The following is a 17,201-nucleotide window of genomic DNA, read 5'->3' as shown; positions in this document are numbered from 1 at the left end:
AGACCTGTGCCATTTGTCAAGCAGGGTTAGCGTAGTAATAACAGGACGACGTTGTAAGTGGAGATCTAGGTAACTAATCTCAATGTAGAAATCCCGAACATGCCGTAGCTTTGCATTTAGAGTCCCAACATTAATAGGCGGTGACAAGCTCGCAGGACGAACGACATGGAATAATCGCGAAGTAACAGTCGGGTACTCAGAAAATAAAAGATGGAGGGTTCGCTTAACATAAAGGGCAGCAGCCTTGACACGGACATCGGTGAACGACAAGCCGCCCTTAAGACGCGGCTTCGTAAGAACATCATAACGTAATTAAAAAATATGCCCCCGCCAAATATATCTGTTAATAAGCTGTACCATTTTTGCACCTTGCATTCGCGGAAGCGGAAACAATTGAGCAACGTAATATACTTTATATAAAACATAAGTGTCTAATACACGCTTTTTTTGCAGTAGCGGTATCGAACGCCATGAGTGTTCTAATAAAACACCTTGCAGCTTGGAAATGGCCACTTGCCAATTTTTTGCAGCCATCCGAAGAGGACAACGTTCAAGATAGATACCTAAATGTGTATGGTGTTCAACAGCTGTAACCCACGGAACAACCATACGTTCAAAGCCCCGCAAATTCAGGAGCTTGCTTTTACGGGGATTGATACGAGAACCTGAGGCCGCAGAAAATTTATCGAGTTCCATTTTCAACTGCGGCACTTTTGCGGTGGAACGAAGCAAAACAACCAAATCATCAGCATAATCTGTTGCCGTCTGGGTAACCCCAGAGATCGTAAGACCACGAAGTGTCGAGTTGAGACGTGTGAGGAGTGGTTGAAGGGAGAGAGTATAAAGGGTCATGGTTAAAGGGCTACCTTGCGGGAAGCCACGTTGAAAATCAATGACCTTTGTTAGCTGGCCATTAATGTCAATCTTAGCAGAAATGCCAGTCGTCATATTCTTAAGTACCAGCAGCGCCTGTTCATTAAAACCGAGCCGGCGCAGCAGAAGCTCTAAAAACGAATGGGACACACGATCAAAAGCCTTACTAAAATCAACAAATAAAAGCGCACAGGAAATATTGGTGACAGCGACAATCGACACGACATCACGATACCCCGCCAGAGACGTCAATATAGAGAGCCCTGGAAAGCAGCTTTGACAAGGAGGTATCACAGGTGTAAGCAAGAGGGATAGACGTGCATTAACAGCCCTAGCGGCCGTCTTATAGTCAAAATTTAAAAGGGTTAAAGGACGAAAGTCACTAGCTGTCTTCAAACCAGCAGATTTTGGTATCAGGACAACCGTACCTCTCTTGAAATCGGCTGGAATTGTGCCACCATTCAAAATTTCATTCACAATATCCGTAAAAACAGGCCCTATAAGAGGCCAAAAGCGAACAAAAAACTCCTTAGGTAGGCCATCAGGACCAGGAGATTTGTGAGATGCTGAACAAGCAATGAAAGCTGAAAGTTCGTCTGCAGTAAAAGGAGCTAAAAATTTCGCATTATGGTCCTCTGTTAAAACTGATGGGATAGCAGTTAAAATCTCTTCAACATCAATCGGATCAGAATCGGCCGCAGTATATAACGTCTCATAGTAGCAGGTAAGTTCATGGGTTATTTGATTCTGTAAGGTAAGCCGGCGACCATCAGCTGCCATAAGGCCGTCAGTCAATATACGTCGACGGTTCTTGTGGTGACGAAACAGATGGTACATAGAAGTCATTTCATGTGCTAACGTGGACGGTGGTTTAGATTTTATCTTCAATCCTTCCATCTGAAGCCGCTTAGTACTAAGAAGCTTGGCCTTAATTTTCCGAATCTCAGAAAGGTGGGCACATGTCATTCTAGAAGTATCATAAAGGTCGCGAAGCACCGAATAGTAATACTCAAAAGTCTGTTTCAGATCTCGCGCTCTATTATAACTGTAGGACATTAAAGTGCGACGTAGTTTTGGCTTCGCACAGTGGATCCACCAGTGAAGCTTAGACGGATAGTATCGCTGAGAACGTAAACAAATGTCCCACGCCGTCTGTATTAGAGGTTCGATGTCAAGGTCATCGAGCAAGGAGACATTTAATTTCCACAGCGGCCTATAAAGTTTAAGAGGCTGAGGCTCCAAATTAATTATAACAGCAAGGGCACAATGATCCGTAAAACTGTCTGGAATAACATCTACATCTAAAACAGAAACACTAAGGGGATCAGAAATATACAATCGGTACAGTCGACTACTTGAGGTGGCAGTAAAAAATGTAAATTTAACTAAAGTGGGGTGTTTAACCTCCCACGCATCGCGTAGTCGTAGTTGACGTACAAGAGAATGTAGCTCGAAACAATAATTAAAATGAGGGGATTGGTCTTTAGCTTGTAACACACAATTAAAATCGCCCCCCAATATCAAGTTCGCAGGATTTGTGCGTCAAAGGTAAATCAGATCCTCTTTATAAAAATGAGACCTTTCCTGCCGCTTGCTAGAACCAGAGGGGGCGTAAATGTTAACCAAGGTCGTGTCAAATAACCGACAACCAATGCCCCGTCCCGAGTCGAAAAGCTCAATTTCGCTAACGGGGATACCGTCACGAATTAGGAAAGCAGTACCTGCAGAAAACTCAGGTGCAAAATTTATAATAGTGCGAAAACCAGGAACAAACAGGTGTGCAACGGAAACTTCTTGCAGGAAAACAATATCAGCTGCAGAGTCATAAATAAACTGCTGCAGAGACGCTAACTTCAGAGCAGATTGAATGCCATTTATATTTAAGGTAAAAAACGTGTACGCCTGCATCATCAACCAAAAAACGGGAAATGAACCCAAATTACACCACACTAGAAGCAACTACATCCATATAATCAACATCAGACATGGCAGAGGGTGATTGTCCAGAATCAACGGAATCAGAGTCGTCCTTCGCATGCTTATGTTTCTTCCGCACCGCGTGGAGATTGGGGGGCACTTTCACCCGACGACGTATCTGATGCACACCAGATTCAAGAGCAGGCGGAGTGGGGGGTTCGAGATCAAGCACGTCAACCAAAGCGTCTGAAGGATTAGCAGGGCGAGAGGAGTCAGAAGGAGGAGCCATCAATGGGAAAACTGCATCAGAAACATCGGCACCGGTTTCAGAATGTGTAGGTATTGGAAGTGTAGGAGATGGTAAGATAGGTTTGGAGTCTGCTGATGCGGAGCGCGCAGGTCTAGGAGCGGTTTTCCGACAAACAGCCGTCTCCACCGAAGTGTCGTCAACATGTTGTGATGCCTGTGGCGGTGGGGATGTCAACAACACCTCGACCGAATGTTGTGGCTCTTGCACCGACGGCATGGCAGCAAGTTTGACGTCATCAGGCAAAGCAGGAGAGACAGCGGGAACAGAATCCGAAACAGGCATGGGAGATTCTGGAATTCTCTCATCAGATTCGCAAACCGGCTGCGAAACAGCAGCTTCGTCATCAGTGCTACCGGTATCACTAGCACGACGGCGTTTGTTGTTGGAAACAGACAGAATCGGTATAGGAGCAGCCGATACGTCTGGGCGAGTGGGTAGCGGAGGAAAAACTGCATCAGGGAAGGGTGACACCTGTTGTGAAGAAGCTACTGCAGGAGGCTGATAGGAAACAGTGGAGGAAGCTGCTAGCACAAGATCGGCAACCGTTAATTTGCGGCGCTGTGCTAGGCCATTTTTAAGCACAAATACCCGCTTAGGGCAATTAGCTCGAACATGACCATGTTCATTACATAGGAAACATGTACCAACCTGCCCCTCATAAGTAAGATGTACACGATAACCACATACAACCAGATGGGACGGTATATTAGACTTAATATGCATTTCAACTGATCTGACACCATTATAACATTGCAGCTTATGTTGTGCAGACCAACGTTCATTTCGAATTGACTGAACAGTACCATAACCAAGCAAAGCTTCCTTAAGATAGCTGTTGTCAACTTCAGGGGGTAAATTATAAACCCGAACTGTAGTATACGTAATTTCAGCATTTGAGACAGTAACACTGCTAACAGAACCATCCCTATGACGGAACGACACTTGCTCACCATGTTTAAGTAAAATCTTATCCAGCAAAACCGGGTTTAACAATTTCACAAAAAAGCAGTATAATTCTGTATCAAAATACGCCGTATGTACCTGGTCCGATGTAATGCCAATCGTGTCCACAATCCATTCGTGAATTTCCAACGATGACGGTTGGACATTCCTGGTAGCCTTGTTAATTTGAAAACTGAGAGTACACTTCCGCGGAAACAACCGGGAAGCCATAACACTTAATTAATGCGGCAAAAGCAGCAATACAACACAAGACACAAAACAAAACCTAAGGCAAAGAAACAACGAAAAACAGAAGACAAAGAAACGTCACACACAGAAGGTAAATATTCACAACCCGAGGGTAACGGCGGATCGAATACACAGCACGTCCGATCGCTGTCGCGTCTCAAGCGGAACTGCATCCATTAGGCCACACGGTCACTGACGACCAAGTGCAACTTGTATATGACTCATCTCATAACGCTCACACCCCTGATGATTTGTGTTTTCGTTCTACACAGCCGCTGCCCCTTGCTCTTTCCCACCAATTCGTTACATTCAACCTCTTACGTGACCGACCAAATATAGACTGGGAAGCAAGACCACACACTTTGTGCATACGGAATCGAAGGCAGGGCGTCCCTCGCCGCATTTGCTACGATGGCCATTTGCTACTTCTGCAAAAGCGGCGGCGACGACGTCGACGACGAGAGGCTCCGACATATGTGAGAAATACATCTATAAAATCTAATTCAGACTGCCTCGTCCCACTTTATGTTGCACCGCTTTGGCAAAGGCTTTATCTGCGCCATTCGCCTTAATCACATCTGAGAGTAATTCTTAATAAAAGGCATGTCGCTAATTGTTCGTCATCACAGATACTGTTTGCTATACGGCCACGACGCGCAACTGATTTCCAAAATTCGACTTCCTCCTTTGAGGATGGAACTCACGACCCTTGGTTTACTAGACCAGTGCTGTACCACTGAGCTAAAGACGCGCGGCATAGTTGTACGTTTGCGTACTTCGTCCTTACGGTCGTCTGGATCATCAGACTTCAGCTGACAACACTTCATATTACTGACTAATATTTGCAGCTATGGCGACCCATTACTGCTTGGCTACACATCTGACACGTAACCGATGTGCTCTGCAAACAACAACACTTGCATTTCAGAACATGTCTTTCACACATGTCTACAAAATCACCTTCACCTTCAAATACAGTTTCCTTGCGACTGACAGAGACGTAGGCAAACTTTAAAGTTGCTATTTCCATTACATCACGTTAATCAGAAAAACGGTAATTTACATCTGCAGCGGAACAAAATTCCGTTCCGCCCAGCGTGGGGCTCGAACACACGACCCTGAGATTAAGAGTATCATGCTCTACAGACTGAACTAGCCAGGCTGCTTCGGTGAGTACCTCCCGGGTAGCACGTCACACAGTACTCGTTTGGGTTGGGTGGCCCCATACAGAATCTCTCCATGCTGCCTAATGTTTTCCTAACGTCACACTCGTCACGTACTTCACTTTTATTTCATAATCATTTCTGAGAGGTAAAGGAATTGCATGACAACCTGCAGAGCTAGTGGCGTCAAAATTAGCACTCATACTTGATGTGACTCAAAAGGCGAACGAGTTACTTTCTGACGTTGTTTTAGATGTGCAAGTGCCAGTGAAAACTCGCGGTGACGGCACTCTGCGACCATTTCGCTAGTTAACACCGGTCTTGTTGTGTGTGTTTCAAGCTCAAGAGCATCTCCAAGCAGAAAATGGTCAACAGCAACATTCAGACGGTTTCGTACTGCTCAATTGCTACATTAAAACGGTATTTTTCTTTTTCAGAACTGATAAAACACGAGCGTGAGAGCATTCGAACCTGTAATCTTCAGATCCGACGTCCGACGCCTTATCCATTAGGCCACACGGTCACTGACGACCAAGTGCAACTTGTATATGACTCATCTCGAAACGTTCACATCCCTGATGATTTGTGTTTTCGTTCTACACAGCCGCTGCCCCTTGCTCTTTCCCACCCATTCGTTACATTCAACCTCTTACGTGACCGACCAAATATAGACTGGGAAACAAGACCACACACTTTGTGCATACGGAATCGAAGGCAGGCGGCCCTCGCCGCATTTGCTACGATGGCCATTTGCTACTTCTGCAGAAGCGGCGGCGACGACGTCGACGTCGAGAGGCTCTGACATATGTGAGAAATACATCTACACTCCTGGAAATGGAAAAAAGAACACATTGACACCGGTGTGTCAGACCCACCATACTTGCTCCGGACACTGCGAGAGGGCTGTACAAGCAATGATCACACGCACGGCACAGCGGACAAAACCAGGAACCGCGGTGTTGGCCGTCGAATGGCGCTAGCTGCGCAGCATTTGTGCACCGCCGCCGTCAGTGTCAGCCAGTTTGCCGTGGCATACGGATCTCCATCGCAGTCTTTAACACTGGTAGCATGCCGCGACAGCGTGGACGTGAACCGTATGTGCAGTTGACGGACTTTGAGCGAGGGCGTATAGTGGGCATGCGGGAGGGCGGGTGGACGTACCGCCAAATTGCTCAACACGTGGGGCGTGAGGTCTCCATAGTACATCGATGTTGTCGCCAGTGGTCGGCGGAATGTGAACGTGCCCGTCGACCTGGGACCGGACCGCAGCGACGCACGGATGCACGCCAAGACCGTAGGATCCTATGCAGGGCCGTAGGGGACCGCACCGCCATTTCCCAGCAAATTAGGGACACTGTTGCTCCTGGGGTATCGGCGAGGACCATTCGCAACCGTCTCCATGAAGCTGGGCTACGGTCCCGCACACCGTTAGGCCGCCTTCCGCTCACGCCCCAAAATCATGCAGCCCGCCTCCAGTGGTGTCGCGACAGGCGTGAATGGAGGGACGAATGGAGACGTGTCGTCTTCAGCGATGAGAGTCGCTTCTGCCTCGGTGCCAATGATGGTCGTATGCGTGTTTGGCGCTGTGCAGGTGAGCGCCAAAATCAGGACTGCATACGACCGAGGCACACAGGGCCAACACCCGGCATCATGGTGTGGGGAGCGATCTCCGACACTGGCCGTACACCTCTGGTGATCGTCGAGGGGACACTGAACAGTGCACGGTACATCCAAACCTTCATCGAACCCATCGTTCTACCATTCCTAGACCGGCAAGGGAACTTGATGTTCAAACAGGACAATGCACGTCCGCATGTATCCCGTGCCACCCAATGTGCTCTAAAAGGTGTAAGTCAACTACCCTGGCCAGCAAGATCTCCGGATCTGTTCCCCATTGAGCATGTTTGGGACTGGATGAAGCGTTGTCTCACGCGGTCTGCACGTCCAGCACGAACGCTGGTCCAACTGAGGTGCCAGGTGGAAATGGCACGGAAAGCCGTTCCACAGGACTACATCCAGCATCTCTACGATCGTCTCCATGGGAGAATAGCAGCCTGCATTGCTGCGAAAGGTGGATATACACTGTACTAGTCCCGACATTGTGCATGCTCTGTTGCCTGTGTCTATGTGCCTGTGGTTCTGTCAGTGTGATCATGTGATGTATCTGACCCTAGGAATGTGTCAATAAAGTTACCACTTCCTGGGACAATGAATTCACGGTGTTCTTATTTCAATTTCCAGGAGTGTATAAAATGTAATTCAGACTGCCTCGTCCCACTTTATGCTGCACCGCTTTGGCAAGGGCTTTATCTGCGCTATTCGCCTTAATCACATCTGAGAGTAGTTCTTAATAAAAGGCATGTCGCTAAATGTTCGTCATCACAGATACTGTTTGCTACACGGCCACGACGCGCAACTGATTTGAAAAATTCGACTTCCTCCTTTGAGGATGGAGCTCACGACCCTTTGTTTACTAGCCCAGTGCTCTACCACTGACCTAAAGAGGCGCGGCCTAGCGGTACTTTTGCGTACTTCGTCCTTACGGTCGTCTGGATCATCAGACTTCAGCTGACAGCACTTCATATTACCGACTAATATTTGCAGCTATGGCGACTCATTACTGCTTGGCTACACATCTGACATGTAACCGATGTCCTCTCCAAACAACAACACTTGCATTTCAGAACATGTCTTTCACACATGTCTACAAAATCCACCTTCAAATACAGTTTCTTTGCGACTGACAGAGACGTAGGCAACGTTTAAAGTTGCTATTTCCATTACATCACGTTAATCAGAAAAACGGTAATTTACATCTGCAGCGGAACAAAATTCCGTTCCGCCCAGCGTGGGCTCGAACCCATGACCCTGAGATTATGAGTCTCATGCTCTACCGACTGAGCTAGCCAGGCTGCTTCGATGATTACTTGCCGGGTAGCATGTCACACAGTACTCGTTTGGGTTCGGTGGTCCCATAAAGAATCTCTCCATGCTGCCTAATGTTTTCCTAACGTCACACTCGTCACGTACTTCACTTTTATTTCATAATCTTTTCTGAGAGGTAAAGGAATTGCATGACAACCTGCAGAGCTAGTGGCGTCAAAATTAACACTCATACTTGATGTGACTCAAAAGGCGAACGAGTTACTTTCTGACGTTGTTTTAGATGTGCAAGTGCCAGTGAAAACTCGCGGTGACGGCACTCTGCCGATCATTTCGCCAGTTAACACCGGTCTTGTTGTGTGTGTTTCAAGCTCAAGAGCATCTCCAAGCAGAAAATGGTCAACAGCAACATTCAGACAATTTCGTACTGCTCAATTGCTATATTAAAACGGTATGTTTCTTTTTCAGAACTGATGAAACACGAGCGTGACAGCATTCGAACCTGTAATCTTCAGATCCGAAGTCCGACGCTTTATCCATTAGGCCACACGGTCACTGACGACCAAGTGCAACTTGTATATGACTCATCTCGAAACGCTCACACCCCTGATGATTTGTGTTTTCGTTCTACACAGCCGCTGCCCCTTGCTCTTTCCCACTGATAACAGTGCGTCGCCTATTCTTTGCATGCCGAAGCAGATGATATAAGGATGTTGTTTCATCATCTACCACCGACTTCGCCTTTGACTTCAGTTTTTAACCTTCCATCTGTTGTCTTTTAATGGCGAGCAATTTCGCTTTGGTGTGTCTGATGTCTTGTAATCTAATGGTTGACACGTTTGCCTGTTCATAGAGGTCTCGCAACAAACTGTAATAAAATTCCATACTGTTTTTTAACTCCCACGCTCTTTCTCTGCTGTATCTGATACACACTTTTCTCAGTCTCGGCTTTGCAACCTTAATCCACCAGTCTAATACTGTGGGGTGCCTCTCGATCGATCGCAGACATAAGGTCCACGCATCCGATACCGCGTCTGCCAAATCTTGCTCTTTTAAGAGAGAGACATTTAGATGCCACTGGTTCCTAAAAATCTGAATCGGCTGTGGAGCTAAATTAATACACGCCTTCATACTGCAGTGGTCACTAAAATATACAGGTACGAATTCTGAATTTAGTAGACATCTTTCCAAGTTTTGGGAAACATAGATTCTGTCTATTCTACTGCGCGAAGTCTGTGTTATATACGTATATTCAACCTTCGTTGGATATTTTAGTTCCCATGCGTCCTTTAGTTATAGGTCGGTTACTAGGCGTTTAAATTCTAAAGAACCGTTAAAATGTGGTTGTTGATCTTTACGATTTAACACACAGTTAAAATCACCGCCCATTATAAAACTGTTTGGGTTTCGACGTAATAAATATATAAGTTCCTCTTTATAAAATGCTGCCCTGTCCTGTCTATTACTATTTCCTGAGGGCGCGTATAAGTTAATCAATGTGGTACCTAAAACGTTAATACTAATTGCCCTTCCAGATTCCAAGCGCTCCACTTGAGATACGGGAATCCCTTCCCTGAGCAGAACCGCTGTTCCTGTATGTGTGTAACAAGATACGTTAACAATTGCGGTGTATCCTGGTATTACAAATTCCGTCGTTACAACCTCCTGTAGCAAAGCGATATCGGTTCCAGAGTCATACAAAAATTCCTTGAGAGCAGCTAGCTTTAATGAGGTTCGAATTTTATTTATATTGATCGTTGTGATAGAGTATGCTTGCATCTCTAACTTGCTATTGACCACGGACAAAGTTGGTCAAAAAAAAACTGTTGTACTTTTGGTATGCTGAAATCCTGTTTAGAACTACAGTCATTTAGAACTTGGTAGCAGTCCTAGTAACACGGTCGCTAAACGTTAGTTTGTCTGCCATTGTCATCCCGCACCTTAGTACTGAGGGGCTGTTCGACACTGAGTGTGTCAGGAGGCTCATCTGGAGCACCTTCTCTGACAATTTCATAGCGTATATTTTTCTGTGATTTTACGTCCGACTTGTCCGCTTTTTGTTTGGCTTGGGTGCGAGAAACAGTAAGATTCGGTTGTGGTTTTAGCGTACGGCGGTGGACGCCCTGAAAACCCTGACCTGATTTTGTTGTGGCAACACTCGACGCGGCCGCTTCAGCAGCAGTGTCTAGAGAGACCTGGTTTGTAAACACTGCCTGCTGTTTACATGCTACCTTCGGTTGTTGTGACGCTTGCGACGGTGTTTGCTTATTTTCCGGTTCAGGAGTAAACACTTTCACTTGTTTACACTCAGGTGCCGGTTGCTGTGCTGTTGCGGTGTCGCGGAGTTGTTGTTCTACCGCTTCCGCGAACTTCCCGTCGGTAAACAGCTGATTATCGCTGTTTACAGCTGGGCAAGTTGTCACTGCTTGGGGGACTTCTACTTTCTCGCTGTCGGCAGCTGCCGTTGCATTTTCTGGCAGTGAGCGAGATGTATCAGAAACTGCAATTAAATCTACTTGCATTCCGTCTTGGGGCACATGCAGATTTTCATCGCCAGCTTTCTGTTTACGTACAGCAGGAGATTGTCGGGAGGTGTCATCATCAGAATGATCATCTGTATGTTCAAGTGGTCGTTTCTTGGTTAGTACGTCTAACTCACGGGCAGAGGAATCACAATTGAAGCGTGTTACCAGGGGTGGAAAATCACTGCCACCAACAGCAATAGTTCCAGTACTAGGTACAGGATCCGAACCCTCACCCTGTTTGGCCGTGTTATCGGTTGCCAAAACTTCGCTCAAGGTCATGTTGCGGCGTTGGACTAAATTTGTTTTTAGTACAACGACACGACGGGGACAGTCCTGCCTTAAATGACCCGATTCATTGCATATATGGCACGTAGGGGTTTGACCAGTATAAATCACGTGTGCTTTATGCCCGTCAACAGTTATATGAGATGGGATATTCGTCTTTACTTCCATCTCTACCGAACGAATACCATTGAAGCTCTGAATTTTAAATTGCTTCGACCAACGTTCGTTAACTATATCCTTTACCTCACCATATTGAGACAGGGCAACCTTGATTTTCTCATTATCTATCTCGATAGGTAAATTTAACACCCGCACAGATCTATAAAGAGCATCAGCTCTCCTGATAGCCACTTTACTTGTAGTGCCGTCTCTATGCAAAAATTCGACATGATACCCGAATTTTCCAATAATTTTATCGACCGAAACGGAATCCAAAAACTTTACGAAAACACAGTAGTTGTCAGTATCTAGCTGAGTGGTATGCACCATATCAGAATTTATGCCAAGTACCTGATAAAGCCAATCATGAATTTCCAGAGCAGTCGGCTGAACACGTGGTGTTTCCTTAGCGAAGGCAAAAACCAGCGTATTCTTCCTCACAGTTGTAGCCATGGTATGCAGTAATCAAGGGGAGATTCCGGTAATTACCGAAAACTCCACAAACGACAAATAATCGTCGGTAGAAAACACAAAAAAAGAACACAGGAGGCAGAAAAAACACGAGTTACACACGAAGAAAATAACAAAACTCAAAAACACCGAAACGCAAAGGTACACACTGGCGAAACACTGACTACACGCAGCAACGGTGACACGTCCGTACGCGTCGGCAGCTAGAGCCAGAATGAATGGTCACTGACGACCAAGTGCAACTCGTATATGACTCATCTCGAAACGCTTACACCACTGATGATTTGTGTTTTCGTTCTACACAGCCGCTGCCCCTTGCTATTTCCCACCCATTCGTTACATTCAACCTCTTACGTGACCGACCAAATATAGACTGGGAAACAAGACCACACACTTTGTGCATACGGAATCGAAGGCAGGGCGTCCCTCGCCGCATTTGCTACGATGGCCATTTGCTACTTCTGCAAAAGCGGCGGCGACGACGTCGACGACGAGAGGCTCTGACATGTGTGAGAAATACATCTATAAAATGTAATTCAGACTGCCTCGTCCCACCTTATGCTGTACCGCTTTGGCAAAGACTTTATCTGCGCCATTCGCCTTAATCACATCTGAGAGTAATTCTTAATGAAAGGCATGTCGCTAATTGTTCGTCATCACAGATACTGTTTGCTATACGGCCACGACGCGCAACTGATTTCCAAAATTCGACTTCCTCCTTCGAGGATGGAACTCACGACTCATGGTTTAATAGACCAGTGCTCTACCACTGAGCTAAAGAGGCACCGCCTAGTGGTACTTATGGGTACTTCGTCCTTGCGGTCGTCTGGATCATCAGGTTTGAGCTGACAACACTTCATATTACCGACTAATATTTGCAGCTATGGCGACCCATTACTGCTTGGCTACACATCTGACACGTAACCGATGGGCTCTCCAAACAACAACACTTGCATTTCAGAACATGTCTTTCACACATGTCTACAAAATCACCTTCACCTTCAAATACAGTTTCCTTGCGACTGACAGAGACGTAGGCAAAGTTTAAAGTTGCTATTTCCATTATATCACGTTAATCAGAAGAACGGTAATTTACATCTGCAGCCTAACAAAATTCCGTTCCGCCCAGCGTGGGGCTCGATCCCACGACGCTGAGATTAAGAGTGTCATGCTCTACCGACTGAGCTACTCAGAAAAAACGGTTATTTACATCTGCAGCCTAACAAAATTCTGTTCCGCCCAGCGTGGGGCTCGATCCCACGACGCTGAGATTAAGAGTCTCATGCTCTACCGACTGAGCTAGCCGGGCTGCTTCGGTAAATACTTGCCGGGTAGCACGTCACACAGTACTCGTTTGGGTTGGGTGCTCCCATACAGCATCTCTCCATGCTGCCTAATGTTTTCCTAACGTCACACTCGTCACGTACTTCACTTTTATTTCATAATCATTTCTGAGAGGTAAAGGAATTGCATGACAACCTGCAGAGCTAGTGGCGTCAAAATTAACACTCATACTTGATGTGACTCAAAAGGCGAACGAGTTACTTTCCGACGTTGTGTTAGATGTGCAAGTGCCAGTGAAAACTCGCGGTGACGGCACTCTGCCGACCATTTCGCTAGTTAACACCGGTCTTGTTGTGTGTGTTTCAAGCTCAAGAGCATCTCCAAGCAGAAAATGGTCAACAGCAACATACAGACGGTTTCGTACTGCTGAATTGCTACACTAAAACGGTATGTTTCTTTTTCAGAACTGATAAAACACGAGCGTGACAGCATTCGAACCTGTACTCTTCAGATCCGAAGTCCGATGCCTTATCCATTTTTTTTTTTTTTTACTGGGACTCGAACCCACATTCCCCGGTTTAGGAGACCGATGCCTTATCCATTTTTTTTTTGATTTTTTTTCGTCCCACCTGATGCTGTACGGCCATGGCAAATGCTTTATCTACGCCACTCGCCTTAATCACATATGAGAGTAATTCTTAATAAAACGCCTGTCGCTAATTGTTCGTCATCACAGATACTGGTTGCTATACGGCCACGACGCGCAACTGATTTCCAAAATTCGTCTTCCTCCTGTGAGGATGGAACTCACAACCCTCGGTGTACTAGACCAGTGCTCTACCACTTTTTTTTTTCTTAACCACTTTTTTAAAATTTTTTTAAAAGCTCTTTCAAACTTTTTTTGTCCTTAACCACTTTTTTTTCCTTAACCCCTTTTTTTTTTACTTCTCTTTTCAATAAGTAGATCGCAATGAAGGCAGGATCCCGGACGCGCAGCAACAGCAGTGGGGCCTCTTCGCGGCACAGCAAGTGCGACACGACACAGAACCCCTTCTCCATCATGACATGGGAGGACACATACTTTTTGTTTGTCTCCTCTGAGATTATGTATGTCATGGAACAAAGGTTTTACTTAGAACGTTGTGGTTTTTCCCTTAATTTATTTTATGTTTTTTTAGTTGTTTGTTTTTTTTATTTGCCCTGTTTGGTTCTGGAATGTTGTAATTTGTTTGTACCTTTTTCTGTTGTGTTTTTTTTTCGTACATAATACCGTTTAGAAGCTGTAGTCACTTCTCAGAGATTAATAAAATAGTTCACTCAGTCCACTGTTTGCTTGTTACTTCCTTATAGTTTCTATCGTGTTGTTCGTTTTTATCCTATGCCTGTCCTCTCGAAGACTATATTCAACATGTTGCCGTAGTGTTTTTTATGGTCACTGTATTTTTTTGATTCCCAATAAGCGGATTCCATATAGACGATGAAATCAAGTGAATTGTCAGATCCATTCCTTCCAATTACATAATGTCTGTAGTGACCCATGAGCCTCATGACAGCGTTATTTTTGCTTTCTGGAAAAAAATGTCACTTCAGGCTGTAATAGCATTTGTGGTGTATAATGGCGGCCATCACTTCTGGTGAGGAGTGCAATCTTCTGTCTTATCCATGTCCAATTGTGAAATTGTCCTCTGCACGTGAATCTGTGGTGAAGTGTGTCCACGAATCCACACTTAGTGCAGTGATTTGTAGCACACAGTCCTATCTGATAAAGTTTTGCATTGGTTGGTACAGTGTCGCTGACTACCTTGTACCAAGGGGAAGCCACGTTTGTTGAATGGATTTTGAGGCTAAGGTTTTTCCATACAGTACGCCATATGACGTTCGGATATTTGATTTCTATGGTATTTTGTGTATCCGATTTGTGCCATGTATTTAGAATCTCCTTTGTAGTTATACTTGACTTGTACATTATGCGTGCCTCTAAGTAGCCGACCTCAATATAAAATTTCTTGATATGCGTTAGTGTGTTGTTTAGTTTGCCCACATTCACCGGGGGTTGCAGGGAACCTGGCTGGACAATTGTGAATAGTCGGGAGGTGATGTTATTTCTGTCCTTATTAAGCATAAACAGGGTTCTTTTGATGTAAAGTGCAGTTGCCTTTGTAACCAAATTAGTTAGCCCTAACCCACCCATCAGTCTTGCTTTGGTCACACTGTCCAGTCTAACTGTAAATATGTTGCCTTTCCACAGGTAGCTGTTTGCAAGACGCATTACCTTTTTCACCTGTAACGTCGGTGCTGGGAATATTTGTGCTACAACTAGGCTTTAGAAAACACGTAGGTGTTAATTAATTGAACATTTTGCAATAAATTCGCGGATCGCCAACGAAGTTCCCTTAACGCACCCTGTATTTGGTTCGCCGTGTCCCGCCAATTTACTGCAGCCATCTTCATTGGACAATTGTTCATAGTAATGCCTAGTGTTTTGTGGGAATCAACTAGTGACGCCCATTGGCTGCGTACCCTGTCAAACCCTCTTAGATTTAAGATTTTACTCTTATGGGTGTTCACTTTTGCACCAGAGGCGCGACTATATTGACGTATCGTCTCTTCCAGAATTGTAATTTCTCCTCCGTTTCGAAGGACGACGCCCACGTCATCGGCATATGCTTTTGCTGTAAATGTGACTCCGGAGATTGTGACACCACTTAATTTGTCGCTGAGTTGCCGTAGCAAAGGCTCAAGTGCAAGAACATACAAAAGCATTGATAACGGGCTCCCTTGTGGAACTCCCCTCTCTATATGAATAGTTTTCGTCGGCTGTCCGTTGACGTAAGCCTTGGCAGTTATTCCGGTCATCATCTGATGGATTACTCTAACTGCTCGATCGTCAAAAGATGTTTTAATATGAGGTCCACGTATCGGTGGCTGACATGGTCAAATGCCTTGCAGAAATCGACGAAGTATATTGCACACCTGATGTCAGTGACTGCCACGATAGAAATGAGGTCTCTGTATTCGGAGATGACCGACATGATCGTCCGGCCCGGGAAGCAGGCTTGATGGCCTTTTATTACTGTTCTGAGAAGTGGTGTGAGTCTCTCCTTAAGTGCTCGTGCAATGGTCTTGTAATCACAGTTCATCAACATTAAGGGGCGAAATTGATCAATGTTCTTTTGTCCTTTACTTTTCGGAATCAAGACTAGTTTACCTTCCTTAAGTTCAGTTGGTAATTCTCCTCCTTGTAAGGTTTCGTTTATTATATCCGTGAATGTTGACCCAATAATATGCCAAAACTTGTGATAAAATTCTTTTGGTAATCCATCTGGACCCGCCGATTTGTTGGAAGGTGACGTCTTTACGAGATGTAATATTTCGTCCTCAGCAAAGGCAGCAAGCAGACAGTAATTTTCATCAGTAGTGATCCGTTCCGTTAATAAGTGTAAAGTTTCAGGACGTGCAGTCTCGGCAGTCTGGTCTTTAGAGTAGAGGTGAGCGAAATGCTGATATATGGCGCGCACCATGTCATGTTGGTCGGTAATTACAGTCCCGTCTTCGAGTTTGAGGTGTTCAATAAAACTGCGTCGCCTATGAAGTTGGTGTTTGATCAGGTGAAACATTGAAGTAGTTTCTTCTTGTAGTAGAGACTTCGCCTTTGATTTAAGTTTTAATCCCTCCAACAGCCGGCGTGTGATGCTTAGAAGCTTCGCTTTCATTTTTCGAATTTGCTCTAGGTGAGTAGCAGCTACATTATGTTTGTCATGTAGTTGTCGCAATACCGTATAATAAAATTCGATTGTCTTTTTGGTATCTCTAGTTTTTTGAAAACTGTATGATTTTAAGGATTGCCGAAGTTTAGGTTTGGCAAACTTCACCCACCATTCGATTTTAGATCCGTATTTATGCACTGATTTCAAACATGCCGTCCATGTGGCTCTGATCCAGTCTTCCAGTTCGTCATCTTTGAGATGGGCAATGTTGAGCATCCACTGACTGCGGTAAAATTTAGTAGGTTGTCTTGCTAAATTGATAGTCATAGAAAACCCACAGTGATCCGAGCAGTATGTCGGGATTACTTCCACATCCAACACGTTATGAATTAGATTCTCCGACACATACTGCCTATCGATCCGACTGCATGAT

The 17,201-nt window shown here is 45.2% G+C and overlaps 2 non-coding genes across 2 annotated transcripts; both read right to left on the bottom strand.

Annotated features, from left to right (window-relative positions):
- Positions 1-8,294: 8,294 nt before the first annotated feature.
- Positions 8,295-8,366, bottom strand: Trnam-cau (transfer RNA methionine (anticodon CAU)). Its single transcript has one exon. It is a non-coding gene; the product is annotated as a tRNA-Met (tRNA).
- A 4,647-nt stretch (positions 8,367-13,013) lies between these two features.
- On the bottom strand, positions 13,014-13,086 carry Trnak-cuu (transfer RNA lysine (anticodon CUU)). The gene has a single exon. It is a non-coding gene; the product is annotated as a tRNA-Lys (tRNA).
- Positions 13,087-17,201: the final 4,115 nt, after the last annotated feature.

The sequence above is a fragment of the Schistocerca gregaria genome, unplaced genomic scaffold, assembly GCF_023897955.1.
Source record: "Schistocerca gregaria isolate iqSchGreg1 unplaced genomic scaffold, iqSchGreg1.2 ptg000178l, whole genome shotgun sequence".
Classification (NCBI taxonomy): Eukaryota; Metazoa; Arthropoda; class Insecta; order Orthoptera; family Acrididae; genus Schistocerca; species Schistocerca gregaria.
This window is presented reverse-complemented; position numbering and strand designations above follow the sequence as displayed.